A 16,863-nucleotide genomic window follows, 5' to 3' on the forward strand; every position below is an offset into this window, starting at 1 on the left:
AAAATCCAAAACATAGTTTCATACTAGCTACTACGAAGAAATTAAACTCTACCCCAGCTGAAACCAGGACACTAGTACAAGCGCTACCCAGCAACAACCAAAACATTGGTGTATTATCAACATTATTCTCATACTAAGTCCAAAGCACAGCACTATGCCAGCTGCAGTGAAGATAATTAACTCTATCCTAGCTAAAACCATGACATAAGTCTATAAATAATCTAGAGGATTCTAGAAAGGCAAACATCAGGCTGCTGGGCAAATAAATTAATAAGGCTGATTAGTTTGGGAAAATTAAAGATTTGAATTCAGAGAAGACCTGAAGGAATTATTACTTATTTTTAAGTAAAATATGCCAAAACAATTAGATAATATATTCAAAGAGAAAACTAAATACTTGAATGAAAGGGTTTTTCAAGATGAATAATCATGTGAAAAGGGATTTAATAAGTAGACCAGAGATAAAAAGAATGGGGAAAATGGATTCATTAGGAGAAATATAATGTTTCAGAGGTTAGAGAGGTAAAGACTAAATACTTTGAAGGTCTTGCCCAAGCAATAGAAACTAAAACATAAAAATGTTTTTTACACACTAGTCTTTATACAATATTCTTTACATAAATGAAGAGGGGAAACTAGAAAAGAAGGAGGCTTCTATACACTTGGAATTAGAAGGCTGCAAGGGAGATCTAGAAATGGCCAAAATTTTTAATTAATCTCACCCTTGGTGGGTTTTTTGGTGGTGGGTTTTCTTTTTCTGTTGGTGTGGTTTTGGGTTTGGTTTGGTTTGGTTTGGTTTGGTTTTGGTTTTGGTTTGTTTGTTTCTTTTTTTTAATTTGAGGGTCATTGTGAGTGTAATGTATATTATCTGCTACAAATAAGAAAACCATGATACAAATTACAGTATGGAAGTTAGAAGAAAAATTGTTATTTCTAAGTGTAAAAGAATTAAAGAGCTTGATAACATCTTTTCAAGTCAACTGAATGAATTAGCACATGGTATTGCAAATCTAGTAGAAACCATTAAAAATTAATCCATAAATCTGGTAATAGTAAATTTGGAGAAGAACAAATGTAGTATCAAGATAAAAAGCAGTGGGGAAAGAACATGATCCAAGCAGCTAGTCTGATTATAATGCTCTGCGAAGCATTAGAGAAGATTTTGAACAAGAACTAATTGGAGCATAGAGGTAAATGGAACTTACATTACAACATGGTTTTGTCTCATACAGATTGTGTGAGACTAACTTAATATCTTTTTAGATAACTGACTTCCTAGAGAGGCTAATAAAATAAAGCTACTCTCTCTATTCAGATGTAAGCTAACCATTTGATAAGGTTTCTCGAAGGTAAATTAGCATCAAACATGGTGATGACAGTGAAAGATGAGGTGTGAAAGAGGCTTGTTAGGAGGCCGAAGGTCCCCAGCTATACTCAGACAGCTAGACAGGCTGGAGAAAAATCAGTACAGATACCCCTCAGATATCAGTGTTGGGACTGATAAAATCTTTGTTTATGGCATTGAGATGAAAACTATGTGTATTATTGTTGTAACCTGGCAGGCAGCTAAACACCACACACCTGCTTGCTCATTCCCCATACCCCAGTGGGATTGGGCACAGAATTTGAAGGGCAAAAGTAAGAAAACTCATGGGATGAGATAAGAACAGTTTAATAATAAAAATAAAATATGTAATAATGATGATGATGATGATGTAATGAAAAGGAAAACAACGAGAGAGAGCAAGAGAAAAGGGACCCAGGAAAAACAAGTGATGGAACCACTCACCACCCACCAACCAGTGTCCCGCCAGTCCCAAGGCTGCAATCACTGATCGTTGCCCCCTTGACCAACTCGCCACAGCTAATACAGTGAGCGTGATGTCATATGGCATGGAATATCCCTTTGGCCAGTTTGGATCAGCTGTCTTGGCTGTGCTCTCTCCCCTCCCAGCTTCTTGTGCACCTGGCAGAGCATGGGAAGCTGGAAAAGTCCTTGACTAGTACAAGCACTACTTAGCAACAACTAAAACATCAGTGTGTTATCAACATTATTCTCATACCAAATCCAAACCACAGCACTATACCAGCTACTAGGAAGAAAATTAACTCTAGCCCAAGTGAAACAATATGCTTGAGAAATATCTAAGCAACAAGATGCTGAAATTACATGAAGAGGATTTGATCATCCTCTGGAGAGGAATCTCACAAATGGAATGCAGTTTAATACCGCAAAGTTCAGAGGTATTTTTTACAAGAATAACACTAAAAATTTTCTACAAAAAAGGCTTTGTCAATCTGATGTGATGAAATGTATAAAAACGTCTGGATATATTTGCTGGAGTTGAGTATGAACTGGCAGAGTGATGAAGCTATGAAATAAGGCTACAGCTATTGTAGTATGCAAGTGACGCACTCTTCTAACAGAGATGAGAATGTAGATGCCACTACAGAAGGCATCAGTAAGGCTTCATCTGGCATATTGTGTACATCACTAAACATTTCTCTCAGGAATGATTAATTTAAAATAGATCAGATTCAGAGAAGAGATATGATTAAAAGAATATTTACCTTACAAAGAAAAGATTAAGGAGCGCTCTGTTTGTCTAGCCTAGCTGGGGAAGTTTAAGAGGGGATATAATGACTTTTTATAACTATAAAGAGAGGGGATATATCAAGGCAAGAAAAATCCTTTAATTTAAAAAATAATATTAGCACATGATAAATGGCTATGAATAAGTTTAGGCTGGATATTATATAAAGCTTCAGATCGTCTGGTGAGTGAACTTCTGAAATAACCATCTGAATATCTTTGTGAGGCAAAGAATCAAAATTGCCTTAAAGCACAGTTTGTTAAGCCTATAGACACATTTGCAAAAAAATTCCCAGAGACGAGAATTCTTTATGAAATTGTGCTTTACTGCCTCTGTGCAGTTTGGAAAGATAGTGGAATGTGGTTGGGTTTTTTTTTTTTTGTTGTTATTTTGGAAGGTTTTTTTGCAAGCCATGTGTATTTTATTGCATTATGTAGATTTCACTGCCCAAATCACTTGCCTTTTTACACTCTGGAGTTAGAATGTACTTTTTCCCAAGACTGGATAGTCAAGAGGATTCCTTTGTTCATTCTTGCGTGTTGGGTGAGATCTTTACATAAAACTATTATGAATTTTATTTTGTAAATACCTGAATAGACCTACATCAGCCTTGATCCTTCCTCTTTCTGCAGCTCACTGGAGATGTAGAGTATCATGGTCTTCTGTATATTTTACATTTTTTTAAGATATTGAGGCTTTTTGGGAGGTTTTGCATTGTGGTGTAGTTGTTTTGTGGGCCCTTCTGCACTCAGCATCTAAAATACATTCATTTTACCTGATTTTAAGAGTCTTTCTCTGTGAGCAACTCATTCTTGACCATCTTATAGTCAGTAGATAGAAACTGGGATCTCTAGACAGTGTTTTATGTGATTTAACTTATTCATATAACCACCTTTTAGACAATTTGATCAAAAAGCTTCTTCCTTCACTGTTTTGTGCTTGAAATTTCAGAAGACAGGATCAAACAACCCTGGAGGTCCTCTTTATTTTTATTTTGCTGCATTCCTAAGTGATGGAACATTTAACTTGCTCTTCATTTCAGAAGAGTAGAAAGAGCTTTAGTATTAGCTTGCATAGCACGGTATGAGAAATTATGGGGGTAGACAATATTGGGCAAGTCTCTGGTGTTCTAGTAAAAGGAGAAAAGGAGAGAACTTGGAATATCTGTAGCACTCTCGTGCTGTGTAATGCTCTTCTTAATTTCATATTATCAGTAAACTCAATCACATAGCCATTTACTTATTTTTCTTTGGTTGTTTTAATTTTTATGTAGTATAACACTGAAAAAGTTAGAAGAGAAAGAAGGGCTGCCTGGAATCCTAGAAAGCAAGACTTGTCTGGTCGGGCTATATACTTGTCTTTATTCTTATTTTTCCCTATCTAATAACTCTTCTGCTCATTCAGTAATTTCAGCCAAGGGGAAAAGGGTTCAAAAATTTGAAATTTCTAAGAATATTATGAAAACCAGGAGCTGGACACAAGTTAAAGATCCAAATCTGTGTCTCTAGTTAGAAAAATTCAATTGTAACTCAACCTCTTATCTATTTAATGAGACAGCCTGCAGCTGGCAAAGTAGTTTCTTATCAACCTGTTTATCATTATGTTTTCACTATACATTGCTTATCTTATTCCTATGTACTGGGCCTGGCTGTGACGAAGCTATGCAGTTAAATTTCTTCATGTTAGCCTGTATGGTGCTGTGCTTTGCATTTGTGGCTAAAACATTGTTGATAACACACCAGTATTTTGGCTTTTGCTGAACAGAGCTTTCACAGTGTCAAGACCTCTTCCCTCCCACCCACCTGCTTCCAAAGTCAGTAAGGTGGAGGTGGCCAAGAGCTTGGAAGTGGACATAGTCAAGACAGTTGACCCAAACTGACAAAAGGGATATTCAATATCATATAACATCAGATTCAGCAATAAAAAAAACTCGGAAAGGATGAGGAAGCAGGAACGCTCATGGTTATGGTGTTAATCTTGCCAAGCAACTGCTATGCGTTTGGAAGCCCCACTTTCCAAAAAGTGGCTCAACATGCCACTGATGGGCAGTAGTGAATGAATTCCTCTTTTTATTTTGCTTGCAAGCACAGATTTTTCTTTTATTATGAAACTGTCATTACCTCGGTCTATGGGTCTTTTCACCTTCCTTCTCTTTTTTCTCTCCATCTACAGGGAGAAAGGAGTGAGTGAAAGGGAGGGTGAGTATTTGATCTACTCATTGGGGTCAATCCACCACATCCTATAAGTGAATGCATTCCTCTGAATCAACCACAGCTGTTACTGACCAGCTGACAGGATGTGTGAACTGGAGACATGGAGGGAAGAGTAAACTGCCAACAAAAGAGAGAGGTGAGAGTACGGGAGAAGAGCGTATCAATTCCTTGTCAATAAACAGAACTGTCTTAGATATTCAACAGTTAGTATTTATCTTCCTAGTGGAAACTGAGTTTTAGCTAACAACAGTCAAACATGACAATTTTAAGAAAACAGGGAAAACCAGATGCTAATTTTAGTTACACTTGTATTTATTAACAGGAATGATATCAGAATGTCATCCAAAGTCTTTAATTAAAATTTTGATAATTCATTCTCCAAAACTGTAGGAAAACATATTTGTTTTCCAGTCCGTTTAATAAATATTTGCATTTAAAAAAAAAACCCACGCAACGGGCACATCAAGATACTTCTAAACAACTGAGAAGTTTTCATTAAATATATTCACTTCCATCTTTCTGTACTACAGAAAAAAGTGTAGTTTTGTAAAAGAAATGCATACCACAAATATTTATTTACTTGAAAAGAATCCTTCTCCCTATGTTCTTTGAAGCCAGAGAGAAGATGATATTTTGAAACTTAGATAAAACATGTCTGTTAAGAACTCAAGAACAAGTGGACATATTTTGTCACAAACCAGAGAGATGCTTTAAAAAACCAGGCAGCACTGGGAAAGATGATTCCTGTTACAATATAATGTGCAGGGAAGAGATGACATTACCATGAGTATGGACTTATAGAGTATACCTTATAGAAATTAACGATTTCATTCTAGAGATAATAAAACATAACCACTGATGAAAATTGAAAATATAGGATTAAAAATGTCATACTCTGCAAAATATCATCTTGTTAGGCACTGTAACTTCAAAGTACTCCACTGTGTGTGGAAGAATTGACCTTTATTTTCCACTGTCTTTGGAGATTAATAAAACCATTTATGTCCTTTTAAATAGTTTGAGCTATGTGAATTATCCTTTGGTTTGTAGCTAATTCATTCTTCTGTATAAAAACAAAATGCAATTCAATAGAACTGCAGTAAATATTTGTGATCATCAGTAACCAAGGTTTTATGAACATGAATACATGAAGAATCAAAAGAATGGTCTAAAACCATCCATTAATTTTTCAGAGTTGCACTTATTTGAATGGCAATCTGGACATTATTTGGCAGCAGCAAATTATTCTGAACACTTTTGTTAAGCTTCCAATTAAGGAAAGTGATCTTTATAGTATACTGCAAATTAAATGTTAGTGAAAGTATGAAAAGTCCTATTATTTTTAGTTCCCATTTGTGCAGAACAGCTGGTTCACAGACTCCTTACACAGAACCCCAGAGGAATCCAAATCTGTGCACAGCAGCAAATCACCATCTTCTTCAGAGAAAATGAGTTTCATCCTGCCCTTTGATCTAACTTCAAGGGGAGGGCCAAAGCAAACAGACAACATTTTGGGGAAAACCTATGTCTGTGATTCATGATATTTGTTGCTGGTATCTCTATAAATGTAACAAAATCTTTCTTTCCTAGTTTCAACAGTCTGAGGGCTGAGGTGGTAGGGTGTGGGACCAAAGCTCAGTGGAAACCATCAGGCATCTTCTGCCTTTGGCCCACTTTGTCTTCTAACTGAAATGACATCTGAAGGCAGGGTGAGCTGGGGGAGGAAGAGGAAACAGTAGAAGGCAAATTTACAAACGTTTATCTGCTACCTCAAAATTGTAATATATATTGTGATTAAATACATTGTATTTTTCAACCTTTGTGTATATATTGAGTGTAAGTGGCAAGGTGTTGGTAGCAGAGGCCAGGGCTGCCCCATGCCAGGCTGTAAGGAACTAGAAACTTGCCTCAACATTATTGGCAGAATGGCTTGACTACCGAGGCTTCACCACGGCGGCAACTGAGGAAGTTCTACCCAGCAGGAACATACATATCTATATCTTCTTGTCTCAGAGCACATAGGCCCAGTCCTCTCCACATGCGCCTAGCCCCAGGGTCATCTTACAACATATGGGAGGGGGGCTTGGACCCCCTGGAACCCTCTGGAACCGTCGAGCACCCTCTAGTGACGATACTGCGCATGCGCCCCACTGACGAGTGGGAGGTGCGGCCATGCAAACCAGCTCATGGACTATGCAGCGGGACAATCCTATAAAAGGTGGAACCAGAGGAGACCAGTTGGAACATTCCCCCACCGGACTGAAGATACATTGGACCGGCGGGATGCCGCAGATCCGTGGTGGTAGCAGCTATTGTAACTCTCCCTCTCTCTTTTTCGTTTTTTTCCCTCTTTCTCTCCTTTTCTCTTGCGTACTTGTTGGCAGCCGAATAAAGTGACTTGGCACTTGACTCCATTTCAAGTCTTAATTCTGTTCCCGAGAATACAACAAACCTGGTCACGACAGCACATCCAATTGAACATCACTCAGAAGTTAAGCCCAGCTGCCCCTAGCCACCCAGAATTATCTGAGATTGGTTAGAAAGCAAGGGGGCTCAACTTCTGCCAAATTGTGCAACCCAACAGTGGATTGTGACACAGACACAGCCGGTTCCAGCTGGCTCCAACCCACCCACCCCAGGGCACAACTGAGCCCCGCAGCCATGGTGGTGGTGCTTCAGGTGTAGCTTAATTAAGAAAGGGCAAAAATCACAACACAGGAAGTGAGGAAAAAAAGTGTAAGAAACAGCCCTACAAGCACCAAGATGAGAGAAGAAGGAGTGGAAGGAGGTGCTGGATCAGATATCCACAGGAAGAGGAACTGGGAAAGAAGGAGTGAAGTTGGTCTGGAAAGAAAGGGTAGGGGAAGGTGTTTTTAAAAATTTTTTTCTTTTTTTCCTCACTATCCAAATCTATTTCTAATGAAGTTAATTTTTCTGAACTCAAATCTGTTTTCCAGTGACAGTGATCGATAAATGAACTCCCTGTCTTTATCTTGACCCATTAACTTTTCCCATTTTACTTTCTCCCCCTTTCCTGGTGAGGATGGGGAGTGAGAGAATGGCTGAGTGGGAGTTTTCCCTTTAGCCAAGCATAAACCACCAGAGTGTATAAAAATAAATTTGTTATACATGGGATTTGGAAAGAAAAGATATTAAGTAATTTTAGGCTTGCATTTTATTGTTCTGTAGCACTATATTTTTGTTTAATATTTTAAATTATTACTGGATACAGCAAGGAGATACATTTTCACTGGAGAGTTATAATCATACTGCACAGACACTCAGAGAGACAGTGCTAGTAAGAAAACCCGTTTGTTGGTATTTTTTGCACAGGGTAATGCTCACATGGGGATGGCCAGTCACTGTCCAAATGGTGACAGCAGTGTCTGCTACTCTTCAGCTGAGCTGGGGAAGGTTCCCTGGATTACAGTTTGGTTCTTATAATCCTGATGGCCCATGGTCCTGTGTGACCATTCCAGCATGGGCATAATCCCTTTCTGTTGATTCTATTAAACTGTGTAGAAAACATCTCCTAAGTATCTTAACTCTGTACAAAAGACTATCCAATGGGGCCATTCCTGCAGGGACAGTTTTTACAGACCAATAAATATTATCTTACCTATGTAAAGTTTGGGCAATGCTTTTCTCTATGGTAAGAACTACCTGCAGTTCTCTTCAAGGATATTGATCAGCACATCTAAACTCATAAATAGTGTCTCACAACTGGCTGAAGCAGAGTAGGAGTTGCCAAGGGGAATTTCCAGTTCTGCCTGAGGTGCCACCCAGGAGTTCCTGTGACAAACAGTTAGCTGTGCTGTCATCTGGCCTGGACTACTATCAATCTCCTTGTTGTGCCTCTGCCTAGAAGTTCAATAAAATCCCTGCTACTCAGGCCCTTGCGTCACCTATGCAGAGACTAATCAGGGCATTTTTGGATCTTGCTTAGGATGACTAAGTGCATAAGCGCACTGCAAACGCACACAGGCACAAGTCTTACACCCAGGTACATCACAGTTGTATGGAGCAAACCTCTGTCACCTTCAGCTATACAAACACAGTAATTATCATGTATATGTGTGTGTTTATATGTCTTACATATATGGATTAGTATAATCATCCTCTGCATGCCTGAACCTCCATCTCTCCTTTTCCAAAATCCTTATTCCTAGGCAATATGCGTGAAGCTGATTGTCTTTAAGACCACTACCCTCCTCTTGGATTTTACTGAATGAACCACTGGGTTAACAAGATATTAAGATGGAGACAGATAGAAAGTTATTGTATAGGCTCATCATAGAAGTCTAGTTTCGCAGGTATATAGGCTTAAAAGGAATGTTTGCAGTTTTAGATAGTGGATTAGGTTAGTATCCAGGTTATTTGGGTTCTGTTCCCTTTGCTCAGAATTATTTATGTAAACTACTCAATCCTTTGCATTCTCTTTGTTTGACCTGCACGCCAGGGACACCCTTGTTAATAAAAACTTCCTGTAACTGTTGGTATGTAGGAATACAAATGTTATTTTGGCTGCAGAGGGTTTTTTTAGGTCATTCAGCAAATAATAAAATAGACAAAGCAAAATTAATTTTCTTCAAATGCATATAGATACGCACCTAACTCTGCAATTTGCTTTAATCATACTGTGCTTCTGGTCATGACAGAATAAAAGACAATATATTTTCTTCTAAGCTCTCCAGATGTCTCCCTAGGAATTTTCTTTCTATTCAGTCCTAGTTTAAGTACAAAGAGGACATGTTTTGCTTTTACTTACCCTAGTGTACATATCATGACATTATCATAAAACTTAAATTCATTTTTCTGAGATTTGAAGACATATGGGATAAAAAAATGTCCTTTAACACTGATTTATGGAAATGCTACATTTATACTTGGTTGTGAGTAGAATTTAGCTTTTTGTTTTAAACTCATATTCAGACTCACTTTAAGCTCCTAATTTAATGTGAAGCATGGCTACATCTGAATATATTTATGCTTAACATATTCTTTTTTACAGAATGAAAGTACTATTTTTGCTTTGTTCTATAAACATAATTCCATATTTATTCATGACATTCCCCCAAATAATATTTTTCACCTGATAGAGATATTAAAATTTTGTTAAATTTTATAGCTACCCTGGTCTTTCATCTGGTTCAAAAACAGCTTTAATGAGGGAAAATAAGTCCTATATGTGGTGTAATGGTAGAAAGTTTTATGATATTAAGGTCTCTGCACTTACTATTCATTATAATGAGGTGATTCCTAAATGTGGAAAAATGTGTCTTTATTTCCATCAGATGTCGAGAATGAATTTTTCTGAAAAGCAAAACTAGTCTTGTGTAAAGTTGTAAGTTTATGAAGCTAGCTTTGTATTTGATTATACATATATTTATATGTGTATCTAATAATGCTTTTTGCTCGTTGCTTAGGATATTTTCCACTCATTTGAAAAAAGTATAGTTGAGATAAATATTTTTGCAAATCCATGTTACATATTAAAATTCTCAGAGTATTATTTCTCTGAATAATTTATAAGATTATTGAAAAGTGATCCTCTTATCACTAATAACAAATTCCCCTTTTGTGAATCATTAGTAATTCAGATCTGTCAGTTAGTGGAACATAGGTATTGAAATTGATGCAAATAATTTAATTTCTTCTCCCTTAATAAACATCTAATTCATTAAACACCATACAGCTTGATAATTTTCAGTTAAAGCTTTTATTTGTTAGAAAGGCTTTGTAATGTCCTGAATGACAGCCATGCAGAAGGTAGCTGTCAAGCCACATAAAACTTGTTTTGGCATTTGAAAATGAAAATAAATATTACATCTATTAAAAGCTGGAGCCTACCTGATATTGAAGAGGAATATACAAAGACCTTTCTCATTTACTTTAGTCACTAAAATGATACACTATTTGGGAGATACAGAAAACAAAATTGTGAAGAAAACACAATCTTCAAACAGATTTCTAAGATCTCACAGTTTGGTAGGGTATTTGCGCCATAAGCTGCAGTTAAACTAGTTGCCTTTTCCCACAGAGCTTTTTGGGGTTACAGCATATGCTTCGCCTCAGAATTTGCTCTCCCTTTTAATTGTCTTGATCTTTCCACTTTCCGAGCATATTTATAGGATATCATTTCATTCTGATGTCACCATAACCAAATCACCTACCTTTTCATTTATTTCCTGCTTACCCAATCTAAATCTTCTTTTTATTTTTTCACAGATGGCCCATCCCAAAAACCTGTTTTTACCCAGAACTAAAGATACTGGAACTACTTATGGAAATTGTGTTTCTGAAAAAGTCCAGGATTGGCCACTTCAAAACATTCTGCAGAGCTGCAGGAAACTATTTGTCCTACTGCCCTTTAACCTTAACAGGGGAAAGGTTAATACCTTCAGATATGGTTCATATCAAGTTTCAGCAATGCAAATTCATGCCTGCAGAGGCATCCTGCTCAAAGTTGCTCAAAAGGAAGATGACGATGGAAATTCCCAGTACCATCTGACACCTTTCTTACATGGCAGTGACACCTTATATGAGATGTGAAGATGCCTGCAGGGCTTTTAGGACTTTAGGGTTGTAAGGTATCTAGGGTTTTAGCGTTGTTTTGGTTTGGTTTGGGGTTTTTGTTTTGTTTTGCTTTTCCTTCCCCTGTCCTCCTGGCAACAGGCTAAGTAATTTTCTCCAGTACTATAAAATTAACTTCATGTAATGGATATACTCAGTTTAAAGGCATGGATAGCACTCATCTACAGATTCCCAAAGCTCATATCCTGTAAGTGATAACAGGTGGCAGAGTCTCATCCTTAAGAAATGATGGCCATCTCTGGGGAGCTCTAAGACGCATGTATGCAACAAATGTGAATGTTCAAAATCCATTAAAATAAACGAAAAATCTCACAAGGCACGTTTGACATCAGTGGGGTCTGTACATAACATGTAGGGAGAAATCTTTAGTGGATGTAAGACTTTTGGCTTGAGGAGAGTTCTGACACTTCTTAGCTATTGAGAATTTGTACAATAATGTTCAAAGGAACTTAGGGAGTAGCCACTGGTAAAAGATCAGGTTTTTATTCCACCACTAGACCTCTAATAGTGGAATACTATAACTTTCCGTAAATTTAAACTAAATATGGCACTCACAATCCTTTATGTCTTTCTGTAGTTTCTTGTGTTTTATGTGTAAGCTGTCTTTTTTTTTTTCCTATCATCTGTCCTGATTTTAAAAAGCATGTAGACACCGAGAAAGGCTATATTCCTGAAGGTAAATAGTTTTCTAAACACTAAATACCGGTTTTACAAGTACATCCTACAAATATCCCCTCTTCTACTGCTGGGGAATGCATTTAAAATTAGATGAGATATGCAGAGCAAAAATATTCCCAGCTCTGCACAGCATGGAGGAGATGGAAATAACACACATTTCCCCAAAGGGTCAAACATTGCTGGGAGGATGAAAGCCAAAGCAACAGTCACCTCTCTACAAGAACATGAGTACCATTTATATGCACTGTCAAATAGTTCTCTACTGAAAAATCTATAAGAAATCCCTGAAGTCTGAATAACATCTTAAGTGATTCTGATCACCAGTGACCAGTGATCTTGGAAGAGGGAAGGACAGATGATCATATGGGAACCATGAGCAAGACTAACAACAAAACATGAAAAGGTCAAACCGACACATTCTTTTGGACACTCCCAGGGAAGCGATTTCCTTAAAAAATATAGAAGAGGGGAAGGACGTGTTGAAAGCCCAGGCTCCAAGTGTATAATTAGCCCTTCTATGAGTTGCTGAGAGGAAAGCTAGACAGCTCAGTTTATAGCTTGTAGGGCTCCTATGCTGAAGATAGGCCAAGACAAGACAAAAGCAGTAAGGGAAATTAACTTGCTAGGCAAATGACACTGAGTTTAGGAACAACATAGGTAAGGTCACTTTTATTACCTATCTTAACTTTTGTTTGTGAAGAAAGTTATTTTATGGAAAAAAAAAAAAAAAAAGGACTAAAAAGAGGATTGTAACACAAACTAAACACCGCTACAAGATGTTCTTGAAAACTTTGCAACCTGTGTAGCTTTATTGTCTTGCTTTCTCATCTTTTCTTTCCTCTTCAATTCCTCTTCACTAGGGTGATGTTTATATCATCCTGACAATGCTCAGTGCAATAGACTGAGTGACGTGTTTGGAATGGAATGTCAGACTATATTTCTGCTATTGAATTTCTGAAACAGAATTAAGAGTCAACAGAAAGTCACAGATCAGTAGTGAGTAATCTTTTAGAAATGCAAGTGCTTAGTGAAAATTTTTACTTTTTAAATTCTACTGCTTCACAAATCAAAATTTTGTGTTTTAGAGGAAAAGAGAGACCCATTAGTAATTAGACAAATATAGAGAGAGCACATTAGCTGTAAACCCAAGTATTTTAATTTATTGTTTAATTAAAATCTGAATAGTCCACTTGCTAAAAACTTTTTTCTCTCTCTCTATGACATTTGAAAATGTAGAAATCTGACCACCATTTTCTGTCTCTTGTTTTGAAATATCTAGTTTCTATTTACAAAATTGTTGTGAAAAGTTATTAATTTTAATAGCTTTTTTTATAAAATGTGGAAGATGGTTGAAAAGACAAAACAATTTAAAATTATTTTTAATCCATTGGTTCGCATGATCCAAGGACTCTAAAATGTTAGTGCAGCACAGCCAGTCTAGTTCTTAAAAAAATTCTGGCTTTAAATATTAAGTGGCACATATAATTACCTACAAAACTATGTGAATTTTCTATAACATAATTTTTAGAAAATTTCCCAAATAATGGGTATATTATATTTTTTGTTAATGTTAAAGAATTTGCATTAAAACATAATGCAATTAATCTGTAGAATGGAGAGATGGGAGGGTTTTTTAAAGGATACCATTTTCTTTTAAAAATTTTGTGTACTTGCTTGAAAAATTAATATCATGAGCAGTCTGGCCTTAGAAGATATAAGATAAAAAAGAAACAAGAGGTTGTCAAGCTGTCATTGCCTAAGCTATCTAAAAAGGTTGCATGCAACTGCACAATACTGTAGTTTTAAAATCATAAGTCTGTTTCATACAGCTCATTCACTTGAAGAGAAAATATGTCTTCTGAAACTCCAAACTGTCCAATCTGCCATAAAACTGTATTTTGTGTGCACTCAAAATTCCCATTAGCATTATTAAATCAGAAATACAGAAGAATCATGATACTCTTCTCTCCTCTGAAGTATTAAGGAGTTAATAGTCTTGATTCTCAGTAAATCTGTAACATAAGGCTGGGATTCATCTGACCAAACCACAGCTATTCAAAGTTGAACAGCTAGTCTAAGATAGTCTTCCAGGCTTTCTTTACAATCTCTGTAGTTGCCTCTCTCCTTTGGGCACTTCATCACATTCTACATTAAGCACCAAAAGCCATGGGGTAAAGAGACATTCACTTGCCTTTGCATTCAGAAAGACCATGTGTGACTTGTTTAGACTTGGGCATCTTACTTTTAGACAGCTAGTGTTGGGCAAGTCACATCTACAGTGTATTTAAACAATAATGGAAAAATTAAGATTATTAATAATAATTTAAAGTATTAATACAGTTGCAACCTTTCAGTAATACAATGGTGCTTTGCATTATTAGCATAAATCCAGGGTTTAAAAATAATACCTAGGTCTTTCTGGCTTTTTTGAATGGATAGTTGGAAGTTGTTGCTTGGGTTATATTTGTTTCTTGTAGGCTGTGGCGCTCCCCTTTTAACCACTCTAAACATAAACATGAATTTGCTTGCCAAAGCACTCAACAGGATTACATCGGCTTGATTAAGAGAGAACTAGGAATAACTTTTGAGCAGTGACAAATTTTAAGTTATATTCTTCACAATCAAGAGAAAAGATTAAATGGATACCAGAAGGCAAACAAAAATACAGTTATTCTACCAAAATCTTTGTGTTTATGTTTTTTTCCTCATATAAAGGACTTCTCAGGAAAATCTGTGCTACAGGAAAAGTGCATATCTGCCAGTGTTTAATCTAAGAATACCAGCTCAAGGCTCTCCCTTTATAGCTAAATTATCTTTTAAACAATCTCAGAAGTCACTCTTTACATCTATTACTCTATTTAATCACCCCAGTCCTATTAAGTATACAGAAAAATTCAACCAGATTATTAGGAAGAGGTTGGAACACTAAGAAATACTAAGAAAATGGTGGAAAGGAAATGGTGGAAAGGATTGGTTTCAATATTGTTATTGAAATGTTTATTGAATAACTATGTGTTCTGAATTATCTTCATGTCCTTTGTAGCTGAAAATAACTGGACAAAACTGATTATCAACTAGTGATTCTTAGACAGTGTTCTTTTTTGTTACGGAACTGAAAACCTGGAATGGACATTTTTGTTCAGAAAGCAGATTTCTGTGAACAATGTCTTTTGAGGATCAGACCTGATTTCTCCCCTGCTTGGATTTCTGTTCCTATTGGTTAGAGAGGCCTGGAAGGAGAGAATATTTCAGTTGCTTCAACGTATATTAGAGGACACTTCAACATGCTCAGTTATTTATAAATAAACGTTTCCAAGGTGAAAGTTTGGAAATGGCAACAGAAAAGTGCACTAAGATAAGCTTGAGAGAATAAGAAACCCTGTAAAGTTTATTGTGAATTTTAGGGCAGCTTCTTATCCTGATCTAAAAATGAGGTGTTGTTCAGCATCTACCTGAACTTCTGAAAGGTTTCTCTGGAATTAAAACTGCAAACAGCTTTGAATTAGTAGTCTTTACTCCTGGCAAGTCTAAAAGAAATGCTGTTATATTCATGGCTCTAATAATAATTTTTATGCCTGCAAACTTTGCATTTGTCTGGACAAAGGACTTGCAACCCTGCCTTTTAGAAGATAATTAACATTAAAAAAAAACAACCGCACACCATCCAAATACAAGGTTTAGCATGTATTTGCCAGATGAAAGCAAGCAGTACCTACCATTACAGAAAAGCAGACATGGTTGAAATGGAAAGTTCAGAAATTGAGTTGCTTTACATTAGTATCTCAGTAGCATTGTTTTTATCTAACTAAGGTTTATTTAGTTTGTTTAAACTAAAACAGAATGCCAAACTTTTAACTGTTTTACACCTGCTTCAACTGATTGTATACTTAAACAAACCACTCCTGCTAAATTATATGTATACTGCTTAGCAGTTACTACTTATGAATAATTAAAATTCCTTATAAATAATGTTTTTAATTGTAAGGGACACTTGCTTAAATTTTAAAATTTGATCAAAATGTGGTTTGTGTGACTGGCTGGATGCCAATATCTAATTACTGTGTACGTTACAGTGACCCTGAAATCTTCAGAGTTTCTGAGTCTCTCCAAGGCTCTTTCTGTGTAGACTTGAGTGGATCGTGACAGGTCACTTAGTGTCATCTTTGCCCATGTTTAAATCCATAGTGTCAGGTCATTTGGCCATGGTGACACCAGGGCAGTACATGAGGTTACTTTACTGATGCCGACATTACCCACAGGGTAGAAACATCATGCCCTTCAATCAAAATAGTTGGACTAGCATGGCCTCATCCGATGCTTCACTTCAGTCCTTCAAATAGCGATGCTTCCTTCTTTTCTCTCAGCACTCAGATGACACATTTCTAGCCATGGTTCTTAGTGATAAACAGCAAATGTTGTCTTTTCCTGTGGTAAAGCCCGAAAGAAATATATACATAGATTGGCACAGCAGAGTTTGGCCACTGGTCTGTTGCAGAAGCACAGCAATTCTCTGAGGAGCTCCTCAGATTGAGTAATGCCAACAGAAAGGCTGATTAAAACATTGCATAGATTTAAGTTGTGAGGTAACCTGTGGATCAGGTCAAGTGAAGGATTCCCAGGATCCCCAAATTACTAAGCAGCATCTCGGGTCCTGGGGTTACCTTAGCCAAATATTTAGATCTTTCTTCCAGGAGAGAGATGGTGATGAGTCACTTAGGCCTTTTTGTTAGTCAGCAGCATAAGAACCTTTTGAAATTCCTTACACAAATGACAAAGCTAACTTG

This window comes from Phalacrocorax aristotelis, chromosome 3 (assembly GCF_949628215.1).
Source record: "Phalacrocorax aristotelis chromosome 3, bGulAri2.1, whole genome shotgun sequence".
In the NCBI taxonomy this organism is placed as follows: domain Eukaryota; kingdom Metazoa; phylum Chordata; class Aves; order Suliformes; family Phalacrocoracidae; genus Phalacrocorax; species Phalacrocorax aristotelis.